Source organism: Papaver somniferum, chromosome 9 (genome assembly GCF_003573695.1).
Source record: "Papaver somniferum cultivar HN1 chromosome 9, ASM357369v1, whole genome shotgun sequence".
Classification (NCBI taxonomy): domain Eukaryota; kingdom Viridiplantae; phylum Streptophyta; class Magnoliopsida; order Ranunculales; family Papaveraceae; genus Papaver; species Papaver somniferum.
The window spans coordinates 79,235,701-79,252,901 of record NC_039366.1 but is presented as its reverse complement, the minus strand read 5'-3'; the positions used below and the strand labels follow the sequence as shown (position 1 = coordinate 79,252,901).

Genomic DNA, 17,201 nt, shown 5'->3' with positions numbered 1-17,201 from the left:
TAGGTGGAAGAATAACTAGTGCTTTGAGTAGCGATGATTGTGACTACACATAGCTATTATTTTTCATCTTCTTGTATTATTTTTTAGGTTTATTGGTTTTAAATTCTAAAAATATTTGGAGGATGATGGTTTGCAATATTTAATCTTATGGTTTGTTATATTGCAATATGTTATGGGATATTGGTGTTTACGTCCGTGAACTATGTTGTCCCATATTTTGTCAAAAGTAAAGTCGTTCATGATCGGTATGTATGTATTGATTTAAGGATGAATAGACTTTTGACAAACACAAAAGTTAAGCCTATTTTGTCAATTCTTTGATGGAAGATAGGTTAAAATCTTTTGTGAACAAGGATAAAGTCTATTATTGTTATGACTGAAAATAGAATAGATCCTTGTGTATTCCACAATATTGATCTTCATTGATTCATATACTATGAAATACTGTGAGGCTCCGTAATATGTCTTATGTTGAGCACGATACAACTAAGTTGATTATTCTCGTGATTAGCTTGGTTGGTTGTTCCGTAAGGTATGTTATATTGAGCATTTGTGAACTAAATTAATCATATTGTTGGTTATTTAGTTATTTGCTCCGTAAGTTCTCTTATGTCGAGCAAAACAAATGATAATTAAATTGATTACTTTCGTGATTAGTTTGATTGTTTGTATTCCAATTAGATTAATTATGGGTTTTCTTGTAATTAGTCTAGTTGAGTATTCATATATTCCATGAGATTCTTCTTGTGTTGATTATATGAAATCACTGTCTAATGGTTATGCTAGTCATATGTTCCGTAAGTTTACTTATGTTGAGCATAAACAATTAAGTTGATCACTTTTGTGTTTAATTTGATTACGATTCCTATTAAATTAATCATGGGTTTACTTGTGATTAATTTGATTGTGTTTTTGGATATAGAAAATCATTTTTCATGGTTTTTGGTGTCCAATAAAAATCTTTTGTTTCTCTCGAAATTAAGGTCGCTCTTGTTGTTCCCTTGGGAATGACATATAATGGGGGAGAGTTCTTTTGAACTTGTGCTTAATGGTCATATCTTGAGGGGTGTGCGGCTGTGGAATTTTAAAGGGGTTATCTTGTATCTTTAAACTCCTTGATGAATGCTATTAGCTTCGGCTATATGATTGCATCTAAATTAAGATGATGTGAGTCCTTTCTTTTAGTCATGAAATGTCTCTTGTGGAAATTTCATTATGATCCCGTTCTTGTACCTTTGCCAATTTTATTGACAAAAAGGGGGAGAATTAATATGTAGTTCATACTACAAATACATATGGTTTTCGGATCATTGTGTAAGGGGGAGTGGTTTCCATGATCGAGATGGAGTATTGACTAAGGGGGAGTGATACATATCACCATAGTAGCATTGTTGAAGTTGTGATATAATTGTACTTTGACAGTGTGTAATAATACTATGACACTGTATAACAATGATCGAGACCAGTGCTTTCTCATTGTTATAGCTACGGATCTTCAACAACGGTGATGCTAAACTTACAACCTTTGGGATCATTGGAGTACTTGGAAGGACGGAGATTTCAAGGAATGTTGAAGATTAGACTTATGGAATAGGAGCTACTATAGTTTCATTATCTTTGTTGTATTCCATATGTATTGATAGTTTTGTCAGTAAAATTGACAAAGGGGGAGATTGTTAGAGCATTGCTCGGTCAAACTCGCATGCGTTGCTATATCAAGCATGTTTTTCAATGTTAATGATCAAAACTATAAGTCTTGATTTCTAGTCTATTATAGCTAAGTCTCGGACTAGGATAGTAAGTGTAGTTAAGATCAAGGACTTCATGGCGATTCATCATACAAGTGGAAGAACTACCCAAGGAACCGGTGGAACTTCTCGACAAAAAGGTATGTGAAGACTTGAACTTATCTGTCACTCAAAAGTCTATCTATTATATCTCCTACTTCTTGAGACAAAAGTCGTATGCTATATATATAGACTTAGATTATACACATTTGGTATTTCGAGCCGAGTATACCTCGCCTCTCTATATCTTGAAATATGTGTTTGTAAGCGTTTCGCTTCGACCAGGTTTTTCTTTACCTAGTGACGCAAGTCATGTATGTTTCGATCTTCTTGAAAATTGCTTTGACGAGAAATAGTGTAACAACTATATAACGTCCTCTAAGAATGTTTCAATGATTGGAATGAGAGTTTAGATTACATAACCATAGTGGACATAAGTATGTTGTGGAAACACATATGTGCATAAGTCCCATGTTAGAAGTCGGCTAGTAGCCAAGTCCGCGAACTCAGTCCGCGAACTGCCGAAGTTCTCAAACCCGAGAATTTCTGCTGAGTTATCAAACTAATTTGCGTGAGCCAAGTCCGCGAACTAGCGAAGCTCTCGAACCCGAGAATTTCTGCTGGAGTTTGAAAACTCTTTCCAGTCCTTCAAGTCCGCGAACCTGTCTGAGAACTTGTATAGGTTATATATCTAAAGATGATTTTTGAACTTAACTCATAAAGATTAAGGAATGATTTTGCAAACCGTGGCTATAAAGTTCATGAACCGATTCATGTGAATCAAATCATCTTTGCTTCAATTGTGTCTTGTGTAGTACATGAGATTTCCTTGCAATCGAACAACTCTCTAACTAGTTCATATGAGTCATTTGAACTAGTTATGGTGAAGAAGAAAGTGGTTGGTATGAAATGCTCAAATGGCTAACCTTTTGGTTGACTATTATTGAACCAACTATGCACACGTTTGGGTACGGTTAACAAATCTAGAAGCGTGCATTTCATTTGTGTATAACAAGCTAAGATTTTGATCTAACGGTTGAGATATATTAGCTTGAATCTAAATAAGTTTTTCATCTAATGGTGGATAGTGTTTGCTTTGTGAGCAAGCGAAACCCTGATTTGAAAGACTATATAAGGGGACATCTAGCAACTCTACAAACTAATCTCCACAAGTCCGTGTGATACTAGTTTGTAATCTAGAGTCGATTATCCTTTAACCTTTGGTATTCTTCTTCTAAAACCTGGTTAACGACTTAAATACTTCATTGGGATTGTGAAGCCAGACCGATACTACTTTTATCATAGTTGTGTGATCTGATCTTGCATCTTCTATCGTACGAGTACAATCATATTGATTGGCTTGAGATCGTGAGAGTTCTCCGATAGGCAAGATATAAAAGTAATCACAAACATCTTCTTCTCATCGTTTGTGATTCCACGACGTCTTGTTTCGCTACCATACGATTAAGATTGTTTTTAGGTGATTGATTAATCTAGGCTGTTCTTCGGGAATATATGACCGGATTATCAATTGGTTTCTGTTCACCTTGATTATATATCAAAAGACGAAACAAAAACTTTAGGGTTTTTCTGTGGGAGACAGATTGATCCTTTGATAGACTTGTCTGTGTGAGACAGATTTATTTATTGTTAAAGCCTACGATTTTGGGTCGTAGCAACTCTTAGTTGTGGGTGAGATCAGCTAAGGGAATCAAGTGCGTAATATCCTGCTGGGATCAGAGGCGTAGGGGTGCAACTGTACCTTGGATCAGTGGGAGACTGATTGGGGTTCAACTACATTCCAGTCCGAAGTTAGCTTGGCGTAGGCTAGTGTCTATAGCGGCTTAATACAGTGTGTATTCAATCTGGACTAGGTCTCGGGGGCTCTCTGCATTTGCGGTTTCCTCGTTAACAACACTTCTGGTGTCTGTGTTATTTCTTTTCCGCATTATATTTGTTATATAATAGAAATAATACAGGTTGTGCGTTAGATCAATCAATTGGATAGTCCGACCTAACGGCTGTTGATTGATATTGATTGATCCTTGGACATTGGTCTTTGGTACCGTCCAAGTTTATCTCTCTTTAATCAAGACTCGTTGTTTGCTTGAGTAAGATTAAATCGAGAGATTGAGATATAAACTCTATATATCTTTTTATTGATTGAGTCTAACTGTCTAGTTGATTCTCATAAAAAGTATATTGGAGTTTGTCCATACAGATTATTAAGCGAAATATTGGGTGGTGTTGTTAGACCCCCGCTTTTTCATTACGCATTCGCGACCATTTAGGTGATGGATCCACATACTCCATGTTCTGGCTGCAGGGCTACGGGGAGATTCCCCTTCACGATCCTGCGAGCTGCAGAGCTACAGGGGAGGCCCCCTTTCAGAATTCTTTCATGACGGATTACAGGTTCGCGGTTTGTACAGTCCTACTAAAAGAGAAAGCTTCCAACGTATATTCAAAAGTAGAGAGGGGTCTTAGTCACGTACCTTATGTACCTACCTCATTCACAACACATATTGTCCACCAAAAAAATGAAAATAAGGCATATATATGGAAGGGACGTTGGTTGGGAACGAAATGCAAGTTTGCTTTGCATTTCACATGGGAAGCGTATGCTGCGATGCTTTGGCCTTTCTTTTATGCATGCTAAATGTGATTTATCGAATTTATTGGCATCACTGGCTAGAAACCAAGTGAGTAAGGCCAATGCCGAAGACCCATATTGCATCATCTGTCAAGATGAAGCTTCATTTAAAGCGATGAAGTTTCATTTGGGCAGGGGCTCTGCAAGATTGCGGCCTTGGGAGTTAGTGAATGATTTTTGCTCCTCTAATATAATTTGTAGAAATACAAATACGAAATATATAGGGAAGGGGCGTTGGTTGGGAAAAGAGCACTAGTTGGCGCGGCATCAGTTGGCTCATCTTTATGCGCCAATTGTGTAAGTCCCCGGGCTGAATAAGATTCGGCGTTGCCTGGGTTTTTCCCTAGCAAGACGAGAAGTAAATTGTTGGTCAAAATATATTTTCACGCACATCAAGTTTTCTAGGAACGCAAATAAGGCATATATAGGGAAGGGACGTTGGTTGGGAACGAAATGCAAGTTTCTTTTGCATTTCACATGGGAAGCGTATGCTGCGATGCTTTGGCCTTTCTTTTATGCATGCTAAATGCGATTTATCTAATTTATTGGCATCACTGTCTAGCAACCAAGTGAGTAAGGCCAATGCCGAAGACCCATATTGCATCATCTGTCAAGATGAAGCTTCATTTGGGCAGGGCCTCTGCAAGATTGCGGCCTTGGGAGTTGGTGAATGATTTTTGCTCCTCTAATCTAATTGGTAGAAATGCAAATAAGACATATATAGGGAAGGGACATTGGTTGGGAAAAGAGCACTAGTTGGCGCGGCATCAATTGGCTCATCTTTATGCGCCAATTGTGTAAGTCCCTGGGCTGAATAAGATTCGGCGTTGCCTGGGTTTTTCCCTTGCAAGACGAGAATGAAATTGTTGGTCAAAATATAATTTCACGCACAACGTGTTCGCTTGGAATGATTTGTCCCAGGTGCTCGTTGAAGATTGGCCTGCCTTAAGTGGCCTGGCTTGCTAGTTCTACTGGAGACGGTTGTTTCTTGATGGACAATACGCGTTGGCGTATAAGTGGCGTTTGGTTCTTGTATGATGGTTGGCTCTCTGCTCTGCGCGGCGAACGGCAATCCCGATAACCTCTTCAGTACCGTCCCATGTTTTCCTTCGGGAAACACTCGTTTAGTTCCTGTGTTGCCTACCTATCGAGAAGGTATCGATTTTGTCCCTCGCTTCTATTACCTCTCGCCTGCTTTTGGGTGGCGCGAGATGGTACTCGACAAGGGTCTCGTGTTCCATTGTTTGGTGATATTATTATCCCGTTCACATGGAGCACGAGATCTTTTTGTTCCCTTGGATGCCGATGATGCCATTGGGGGCTCGGAGTATTTTCCGAGCCCCAGAAAAACGATTTCCAAAATTGACTGCTATCTTCTCCCTCCTGATGTACGGTGAAAGTCCGACGAAGGTCTGGGCCAGAAGATGGCGTCATTGAGGAATGCTACCTGGTTGATCCCGCCAGTAGTCATATGCTTGTCTCAAAGATTAAGCCATGCATGTGTAAGTATAAACTAATTCAGACTGTCTAAACGATGAACAATCCAACACTTGTTAGACGGCTCCCCTAATCTAATTTGTAGAAATGCAAATATGGCATATATAGGGAAGGGAAGTTGGTTGGGAACGAAATGCAAGTTTGCTTTGCATTTCACATGGGAAGCATATGCTGCGATGCTTTGGCCTTTCTTTTATGCATGCTAAATGCGATTTATCGAATTTATTGCCATCACTAGCTAGCAAACAAGTGAGTAAGGCCAATTCCGAAGACCCATATTGCATCATATGTCAAGATGAAGCTTCAGTTGAAACGATGAAGCTTCATTTGGGCAGGGCCTTTGCAAGATTGCGGCCTTGGGAGTTGGTGAATGATTTTTTCTCCTCTAATCTAATTTTTAGAAATGAAATTGCTTTTTTTACTCGGTCAACTTAAAAATAAAATAAAGAGCGAAATTGTACAGGGACTAGGCTATATTAGCACTAAGCCGTTAGGCTGCACGCCAATAAGACCTATTTGAAACGAAAATAAACCTCTCCAGGCCATTCAACAGACTGAATGAAACCTGGCCGACCCTCATAAATTTCCTCAGCCAACAAACATGCTTGTTTGGCCGAGGCATCAGCTGAAAAATTATCCTCTCTGTAGCTATGAACATAGCTAATATTGTTGTAGAAACTCTTCGCCATTCTCCACTTCTGCATTAGCTGCCACGGCAACTCCCCTTTCTGAAGAGCTAATATGCAACTCATCGAATCCAATCTGACGCATAGATTTTTGACATTCCACCTTTGAGCAACAACTGCGCCATAGATAACCGCACACACTTCAGCATAGTAGTTGGTCTGCCAGCCCAGTCCAACAGACAAAACTCCCAGAACTGCCGAGTTAGAATCACGAAAAACTACACCAGAACCAGCTTGGCCCGGGTTGCCAAGTGATGCACCATCACAACAGATCATAAGCTCACCTGGATTAGGCGATGTCCAAGTAACTTCAATTGGAACAGAGTGCTTGCAAGATCTGTACTTCACTCTAAAGAAATTCAAAATGCGAAATCATTTAAGGTGTTGTACATGTGGCCCTTCATTCTAATTGAGTTATCACGAATTACCTTATGAACCCGTCCCTTAAATTCAAGCCATCGTACATGCATATTCTCATAATAAACCTTATTGCGCAGCTTCCATAACTCCGTAACTATTGCAAGATTTGCAACAAGCCACAGATCTTTTATCATCCTACTACGCCCTTTTGCAACCTTGTAAGAGGCCACAAGATCTTCATTCGGTTTCAGTTTAAAATATCATCCGCCCAATCCCAAAACTTCTTAGCAATTTTGCAATGCCAAGTGATATGGCTGACATCTTCGCAATTCTCTCTGCACAGGCGGCACATAGAAGGCATTTCCCTACCTGTCTTCTTAATGATCTTATCTTCAGTAGTGCAACATTGTTTATTAAATAACTTCCAGTACTGTACACTTAAGGTAGGATGCACAACACTTTTAGTGAAAAGAGCCGCAGTTGGCGAAACTTTCGCAGGTGCCCTGATGGCAGCCTTAGCCGACTTGACAGAGAATACACCCTTGCTGTCCAAGTCCCAAATTTTGTAATCATCTCCACCACCAATAAGAGGCAAATTATCAACATCAATATTGCAACGTAACACCAATTCCTTAGTCTTTGGAGGAATAACCCAAGAACCATCAACAATAATATCACCAACCTTGGCCTTAAAATCATTAGGACCCTTTTTAGTGATGCCAAGCTTTTGCGCAATTGAAAAATCAGCACACCAATTATCAAAAAATAAGGAAGTATTAGCACCATTACCTATAATTGAGCATGTATACTTTTGCACAAAGTTATACACCAATCTGATTCATGGAAAAACCGAAGAACCCAATTTATAATCTATCAAGTTGTCATTTAACTTGAAATACTTCGCCTTCAAAAATCTGGCCCAAGTCTTATCAGAGTCATGAATTGAAACCCACAACTTCATAAGCATAGCCCTATTAACATCAATCAATTTCTTAAGACCAAAACCACCTTCACGCTTTGGACGACATAATTCATCATAAAGAACCGTAAAGTATATACGTTTCTCAGCATCTCCAGACCACAGGAAATTTCGAATGGCCCTCTCAATTGACTTGATATTCGTGCATGGACACTTATACACAGCCATGGAATGAAGCAAATAGCTAGAAATCACTGATTTAATCAAAACTAGCCGAGCCTGAAAAGATAAGAGCTTACCCTTCCATCCTGCCAGTTTATCCATAATCTTCTCCATTACTTGCCGAACATGAATATGACGCACAATACCAGGTTTTATTTGGATTCCCAAATATTTATCTGGGAATAGCGCCCTTTCCATTCCCATATAATTTGCAATAGTAACAGCACGAGAATGTTTGTTACCACCATAATAGAACTTGCTTTTGGCATAACTAACGTATTGTCCAGAAGCACGTTGGTACATACCAAGCATCTCCTTCAAATGCCGCAAACTATGAATATTACCCTTACAGAAAATAAGAATATCATCCGCAAAGAGTAAATGAGTTGGCGCAACACCTTTCTTGCTCACCATATGGTGCATACTTCTTGCTGCAAACAACTTAGAGAGATTGCGACTCAAAACATCTTCAATAAGAACAAAAATCAAAGGTGAAAGAGGATCACCTTGACGCAGACCTCTAGTGATACTGAAAAAACCTTCAGGGCTACCATTAATCATGATAGAAATCCGAGCAGAGTTAAGAATATTAAGCAGCCACATACACCATGCATCGGAAAAACCATATTGCTGAAAAACTTCAGCAACAAATTCCCAACTAACCGTGTCAAAATCTTGGGCTATATCCAGTTTGAGGCCAACATTACCATGCTTCCTTTTCGCACTAATCTCATTGATCAGTTCCGACGCCAAAGCTATGTTTTCATGAATGTTTCTTCCCTTCATAAACGCCACGTGCTCCTCAGAGATCAATTTATTAAGCACTGTACCAAGTCTGGTAGACATAATCTTTGTAATGATTTTGAAGAAAAAGTTGCTTAAGCCAATTGGCCTATAATCCTTAATAGCATCAGATTTGTTATTTTTTGGGATTAGAACAATAAAACTAGAGTTAATGCCATTAGGAATTTTCCGCATCTCCCAACAGTTTGCAATAACATTAAAAAGATCTCTAGAAATAATGTTCCAACAAACTCTATAGAAAGAACTTGTAAATCCATCAGGGCCAGGTGCAGAGTCTGCGCCCAAATCGAAAACCGCTTCCTTAACTTCATCCAAGGACGGAATAGCATCCATAAAAGCACTTTCAGCAGCTGAGATGCTTTCATGCTCATAATCAAACAACTTTAGATCAATATGCACGCCTCCACCATTGAATTTTGCACGGTAATGATCAACAATGTAATCCTTAATTTCATCCTGCAAAATCAAAGTAGAGTTAGTAGCAATCTTGAATTCAGAGATTGTGTTTTGGCTTCTCCTCATGCGTATACTGTTGTGAAAAAATCGAGTATTTTGATCACCATCTTCCAACCAATTAGTTCTCGATTTTTGTTTAAGCATAACTGCCAACTCAGTTCGCACCTCATCAACAACCTTTCTAGCATCTGCAACCTTCAAAAATTGTAACTCACACCTAACATTTTTATCCAGAATATCATTCTCCTTATCAAGATTCAATTCCGCTTGCTTTAAACGAAACTGAACATCCCCAAATACAGTTCTATTCCAAATCTTCAAGGCTTCCTTCAGTCTCTTCAACTTAGAAGTGAAAACAAAAGGAGGCGCACCATCCATCCTAACACTCCAACTTTCCTTTACAAAATCCAAAAAATATGGATGAGAAAGCCACATTTTCAGAATTCTAAAAGGAGCCCTATTCGGCCTTGGACTGTCAAAAGCAAAACCAAACAGAGGGGAATGATCAGAGCAAACTCTTGGCAAATCTTTACACCTCCAGTTAGCGTACTTATCATACTAAGCATCGTTTATAACAACCCTATCATGTTTAGAAACGATTATATGCATTCCACTCCGAAAATTAGTCCAAGTATATTTTTTCCCAATAGCATCTGCTTCCACCAAACCATTGTCAGAGATCCAACTTCGAAACTCATTCATATAAATTTCTTTAATCAGCCTACCACCCTTCTTTTCGTCCAAACACAGTATGCAATTAAAATCCCCCAACACCAACCACGGAATAGATATAAATCCCAACCCCAATTGACACCAAAGAGATCTCCTTGCCACCGCGTCAGAAGAAGCATGAACTGCCATGATATAATCACTAGAAAAATCCAAAGTGATAGCTTGTTTTGAAGAGGATAAAACATTCGGCCTTGCCAGAGAATTCCTCCAAAATACCCAAATGTTACCTCTCTCACCATTCACCTCATTAGTAATAACATCTTCAAAAAAATCAAACAAATTTAAATTCCTAACAAAACGTGTAGTGCAACGAATTTGCGGCTCCGTAATACATATTACGTCAGGATTGTGCAAGTGGTAAAGCTCAATCAACTTGGCCCTTGCACCATCTTTAGCCAAGCCTTGAGCATTCCAATAAAAGACACGCATTAATTAACCCTGCTCTTTGAAGGGCTTGCCGAACCCTGTCTGGAAGATCTACCACCTCGAGTTTGAACTTGACTAACATTTGCCACAGTAACAGTCTTCTTTTTTGTAACCTTTGGTTTTTTCTTCTTGTCAGCCAATTCCTTCTTCTCACGATCATCTTGTTCCTTTTTAGAAAGTAATTCCAAATTTCTTGCATCATCTTCTGCTGTCTTGGAAGTAGTTGTTGACACCTGATCCACCGTATCCGCAACTTCATCATCAGTTTCAATAACTACCTCATCAGTCTCTTCGGTCCCAGTTTCAAATCTATTAGAAAGCGTTAAGTTCTCTAAAGATTTAACCGGAGTATATCTTCTTGAAGTTTTAGTGGCCTCACTAAAACTAGCATCATCATGATCATCCATAGGAGTTGGACTAGCAGCTGGAGAACAAGTTGCTACCTCATTATCTACAGGTTCACTTTCATTGATATTAACCAAAATTGGTTGAGTTGCGGCATGTTTCTTTTCTAAAACCTTCTTTCTCAAATTCTCTAGCCTTGTCTTAGCCATCTCTTGTTGAATTTTAGCAACCTCAGCATCAACCTCACGTTGCCGTGCCGCCTCTTTCATAGCCTCATAATTCTTATAAGCTTCCATCTCCTGCATCTCAAGATTAGCATCATCCTCCTTGCGTAAATTATCCCGCATATTTTCCGCAATTTCCTCACCATCATTGCGCAAAATTGATTCCGAACCATCATTGTGCTTCTCAGGATGAGACGCACCATCATCATTCGCACCATCATTGCGCTGCACAGAATGGGAAGCACCATCATTGCGCGCCTCAGACAGTGACGCACCATCATTGTGCGTCTCTGAACTGTTACATTCTTCACCCGATTTCTCACCATTACTAGCACTATTCTCAGGGAAAATGGTATGTTTTCCAGTAGCAATCTCAAGGATTGATAGGTTCTTCATTGTTTTAGGATCATCACCAGGTTTGTTTGTTTGAGCCTTCTCAAGAATTGGTTGCAGCGGTGGATCTTCTGGCATGTTCTTCTTGCCATTATTTTTAGGAATTCTTTCTTTTTGCCAGAAATTCTTAAGGTCATCCATATCGGCTTCAATTGATTTTTTGATCTCAGGATCAGTTTCTTCATCAGCTTTGTCTTTTAAATCATCATACTTTTTTGTTCTACAATCAGATTTCTTATGGCCAATAGATTTGCAATAATCGCAAAAACTTAGCTTGTTTAAAATTTCGTAATCTTGAACAAAAATTTCTTCGTTCTCTTCACCATCTATCAGAATCCTTCCTAAAGTTTGCGAGAAATCTATATCAATCAAAGCAGCAGCAAAGTAGCCATATTCATGACGCAGAGTTCTTGGATCGACAGAAACCGGCTTTCCAAGCCCTCTAGCCATTCGAAAAATCGTCTCTTCATCCCAAAACTCCATTGGAAGAGCCGTGAAATGAACCCAAACACCAGCCCTAGTAATCTTATCCTTCCCTAGATCAAACATAGGCGTCCATGGATGAATTTTAAGCTGTTGAAACCCAGTTTCAGATTTAATCTTCCACGGGCCATCATAGCTTACTCGTTTCCGATCATCTTCATTGTCAAGCTTAATAACAAAATATCTCTTCTTCCATGGAATAAATTGAACCGAACTTGAGAGCTTCCATTGATTCAATAATTCTTTTTTAACATCCTCGAATCTTAGGGTTTTGAAAAATATCAAACGCCCAACCAAACTAAACCTCCACACAGCCTTAATTCTAGCATGAGTCTCCCGCGGGATTTTAATAAAAACATCATTGTTCGTTGTAGAACGAACTGGAGGATGAGAGAGCGTATCAACATCAATCTTTGATAAAACATGTGTTCTCTTCTTTAATATATCCGCATAAGTGCCTTCTTTATGCACGCCATGATTTCCATCTTCAATCGGATTCCCATTCGCGCTATGGTTGCCATCTTCGAGCTGTTTCCTATTCACGAAAGAACTAGGGTTTGCAGCAGTATTTTTTGGAACATAGACACGCCTATTGCGTGAATGATTCCAATTATTCCTTCTTGTTTGATCATCATGTTGATCTCCTAAAACAGGCGGATTGTTGCTTTGATTTTGCGCCATTAGAGCGCAAAATCAAGAGAAAGCCTAAAGAACGCAAAAGAAAAAAGGGAGGGAGAAAAAACCGGAGCTTCCTCTCGTGAAACCTTAGAGTTTGCTTCTTCTTTTTTAATTTGTAGAAATGCAAATAAGACATATATAGGGAAGGGACATTGGTTGGGAAAAGAGCACTAGTTGGTGCGGCATCAGTTGGATCATCTTTATGCGCCAATTGTGTAAGTCCCCGGGCTGAATAAGATTCGGCTTTTCCTGGGTTTTTTCCTTGCAAGACGAGAAGGAAATTGTTGGTCAAAATATATTTTCATGCACAGCATGTTCGCTTGGAATTACTTGTCCCCGGTACTCGTGCAAGATTGGCTTGCCTTAAGTGGCTTGGCTTGCTAGTTATACTGGAGACGGTTGTTTCTTGATGGACAATATGTGTTGGTGTATGAGTGGTGTTTGGTTCTTGTATGCTGGTTGGCTCTCCGTTCTGCGCGGCGAACGGCAAGATCGATAACCTCTTCAGTCCTGTCCCATGTTTTCTTTCGGGAAACACTCGTTTGGTTCCTGTGTTGCCTACCTATCGAGAAGGTATCGATTTTGTCCCTCGCTTATATTGCCTCTCGCCTACTCTTGGGTGACGTGAGATGGTACTCGACAAGGGTCTCGTGTTCCCATTGTTTGGTGATATTATTATCCCGTTCACATGGAGCACGAGATCTTTTTGTTCCCTTGGATGCCGATGATGCCATTGGGAGCTCGGAGTATTTTCCGAGCCCCAGAAAAACGATTTCCAAAATCGACTGTTATCTTTTCCCTCCTGATGTATGGTGAAATTTCGACGACAGTCTGGGCCAGAAGATGGTGTCATTGAGGAATGCTACCTGGTTGATCCTGCCAGTAGTCATATGCTTGTCTCAAAGATTAATGCATGAATGTGTAAGTATGAACTAATTCATACTGTGAAACTGCGAATGTCTCATTAAATCAGTTATAGTTTGTTTGATGGTACTTGCTATTTGGATAACCGTAGTAATTCTAGAGCTAATACGTGCAACAAACCCCGACTTCTAGAAGGGATGCATTTATTAGATAAAAGGTCGACGCGGTCTTTGCCCATTGCTCAGATGATTCATGATAACTTGACGGATCACACGGCCTTTGTGCTGGCGACACATCATTCAAATTTCTTCCCTATCAACTTTCGATGGTAGGATAGTGGCCTACTATGGTGGTTACGGGTGACGGAGAATTAGGGTTCGATTCCGGAGACGGAGCCTGAGAAACGGCTACCACATCCAAGGAAGGCAGCATGCGCGCAAATTACCCAATCCTAACACGGGGAGGTAGTGACAATAAATAACAATACCGGGCTCTTCGAGTCTGGTAATTGGAATGAGTACAATCTAAATCCCTTAACGAAGATCCATTGGAGGGCAAGTATGGTGCCAGCAGCCGCGGTAATTCCAGCTCCAATAGCGTATATTTAAGTTGTTGCAGTTAAAAAGCTCGTAGTTGGACTTTCGGTTGGGTCGTCCGGTCCGCCCTTTGGGTGTGCACCAGTTGTCTCGTCCCTTCTACCGACGATGTGTTCCTAGACTTAATTTGCCGGGTCGTTCCTCCGGTGTTGTTACTTTGAAGAGATTAGAGTGCTCAAAGCAAGCCCAAGCTCTGGATACATTAGCATGGGATAGCATCATAGGATTTCGGTCCTATCGTCCCTCCCATCCAATCTTCACTCCAAAAAGAATCACTTTGAATAAATAAACAAAGTCCCACACGCAAAAAAAAATCCATTATTAACTTTAAAGGTTTTTCCAAAGGGTTCGAGTCGCAATTGGACGCTTCGAAAAAGTTGCATGCACAGATTGTGTCAAAACGATGCTTGGGAAGACTACGAGGATCTGGGAAAGTGTCACCAAATTACATTTTTTTGAGACAATTTGTGCATGCACTTTTTCCGAAAAACGCTGCGCGTAAATCACCCGCTTTTTTCCAAGTATGGGACTCCAAAAAATGTAATTTGGTGACACTTTCTCAGATCCTCGTAGTCTTCCCAAGCGTCGTCTTGACAAAATCTGTGCATGCAACTTTTTCGAAGCGTCCAATTGCGACTCGAACCCTTTGGCAAACTCTTTAAAGTTAATAATGGATTTTTTTTGGCGTGTGGGACTTTGTTTATTTCTTCAAAGTGATTCTTTTTGGAGTGAAGATTGGAGGGGAGGGACGAATCGGTGTGACATGGGGCTGAATCTCAGTGGATCGTGGCAGCAACGCCACTCTGCCACTTACAATACCCCGTCGCGTATTTAAGTAGTCTGCAAAGGATTTTACTCGCCACCCGGTGGTAATAGTACTTCAGGGCGGCCCGCGTAGCTCGTCCGCTACGAGGGCTACGCCCACGACATGTGCCTCTGGGGACCCTAAGGTCCCTACTGCAGGTCGACAATCGGGCGACGGGCACATGCGCCGCTTCTTTAGCCTGGATTCTGACTTAGAGGCGTTCAGTCATAATCCTGCACACGGTAGCTTCGCGCCACTTGCTTTTCAACCAAGCGCGATGACCAATTGTGTGAATCAACGGTTCCTCTCGTACTAGGTTGAATTACTATCGCGAAACTGTCATTAGTAGGGTAAAACTAACCTGTCTCCCAACCAACGTCCGCTATTCATGCTATCCATACCGCGCAATCATCTTGCTTCACCGTCAATGCCTCTATCCATATCGTGCAATCGTCACGCTTAACCGTCAAGGCCTCTATCCATATTGCACAATCATCACGCTTCACGGTCAAGGCCGCTATCCATGCCGTACAATCATCACGCTTCACCGTCAAGGCCGATATCCATGCCGCACAATCATTGCGCTTCACCGTCAATGCCGCTATCCATGGTGCGATTTCGAGTTGGTTCATCCAAAATATAGCTTCAAATCTTGGGTAAATGCATCGCCATTTGCTTCCATGGAGTATTGTGACATTTCCCAAATTTTCAGTTTCAGCCCACACACCCTCCCTATATATGCCTATTTGCATTTCTACAAATTAGATTAGGGGAGCAAAAATCATTCACCAACTCCCAGGGCCGCGACCTTGACATTGTGTGCATGCACAAATTGTCTCAAAATGATGCTTGGGAAGACTACAAGGATTTAGGAAAGTGTCACCAAATTACATTTTTTGGTGATCCATACTTGGGAAAAAGCCGCACCGTTTTTCGAAAAAAGTGCATGCACAAATTGTCTCAAAACGATGCTTGGGAAGACTACAAGGATCTGGGAAAGTGTCACCAAATTACATTTTCCCATACTTGGGAAAAAGCCGCACCATTTTTCGGAAAAAGTGCATGCACAAATTGTCTCAAAATGATGCTTGGGAAGACTACAAGGATCTGGGAAAGCTGACTGGCAACACAGGAACCAAACGAGTGTTTCCCGAAGGAAAACATGGGACAGAACTGAAGAGGTTATCAGGCTTGTCGTTCGCCGCACAGAACGGAGAGCCAACCAGCACACAAGAACCAAACACCACTCATACGCCAACATGTATTGTCCATCAGAAAACAACCCTCTCTTTGTGCAGAAAAACGAACCCAAGGCGCGGTAAGCGCCAAGGAAAAAACAAATGGATGCTAGCATTCCTCTTCTCTTTCTCCTTCCTTGGTGGGAAAAATGCAGCGGTAGGTGTCGCGAAATACAATCTTCGAACGACTCTCGACGACGGATATCTCAGCTCTCGCATCGATGAAGAACGTAGCGAAATGCGATACTTGGTGTGAATTGCAGAATCCCGTGAACCATCGAGTTTTTGAATGCAATTTGCGCCCCAAGCCTCCGGGCCGAGGGCACACTTTCCTGGGCGTCACGCACCGAGTCTCCCCCTCCAACTCATGTCCTTGGCGCCTCCTGGCGGCATTGGCATTGGCATTGGGCAGTGAATGGGGAGGATATTGACCCCCCGTGTCTTGAAAGTGCGGTCGGTCTAAACACAGGCACTGGGAGGCCAGCGTCACGATTCGTGGTGGTCGACACTCGTTGTCTCTCTTCATTCCTGAATCCGTGTCTGCTGTGCTTACCGTGAAGGACCACAAGGAACCCATCGGGCCATAAATATGACACCCACTCTGCGATCCCAGGTCAAGAGGGACTACCCGCTGAATTTAAGCATATTAATAAACGGAGGAGTCTTGTAGGGTTCGCAAACCCGGTTCATGAACCGTTATACCCTGACTCGTGAACAAGATTTACGGTTCACGAATCTTTGTACCAACCATGCCAGCTGATTTTGGAAGATGCTCAAAGATTTTTTTTTTTAAATATATTTAAAATTGCTGGAACTCTCTCAAACACTTCTAAGACTTCGTTGATCACTCAAACACTTATGTATGTGCATCATGATTAAATTCTTAGGTGTTTAAATGAACATCAAATTGATTTTAGTTTTTTGGCATACTTTCCAAACCCTAATATCCATTATAGAAGGTTCAAGAACTGGTTCATAGTATATATTCTTTTATTGTATTTTCAAGACCTAAAAGTGTTTGCTTGATTCCAAA

General features: G+C 40.8%; 1 non-coding gene across 1 annotated transcript; it reads left to right on the top strand.

Annotated features, from left to right (window-relative positions):
- The first annotated feature begins 16,354 nt into the window (after nucleotides 1-16,354).
- Nucleotides 16,355-16,510, top strand: LOC113314663. The gene has a single exon (XR_003342543.1). It is a non-coding gene; the product is annotated as a 5.8S ribosomal RNA (ribosomal RNA).
- Nucleotides 16,511-17,201: the final 691 nt, after the last annotated feature.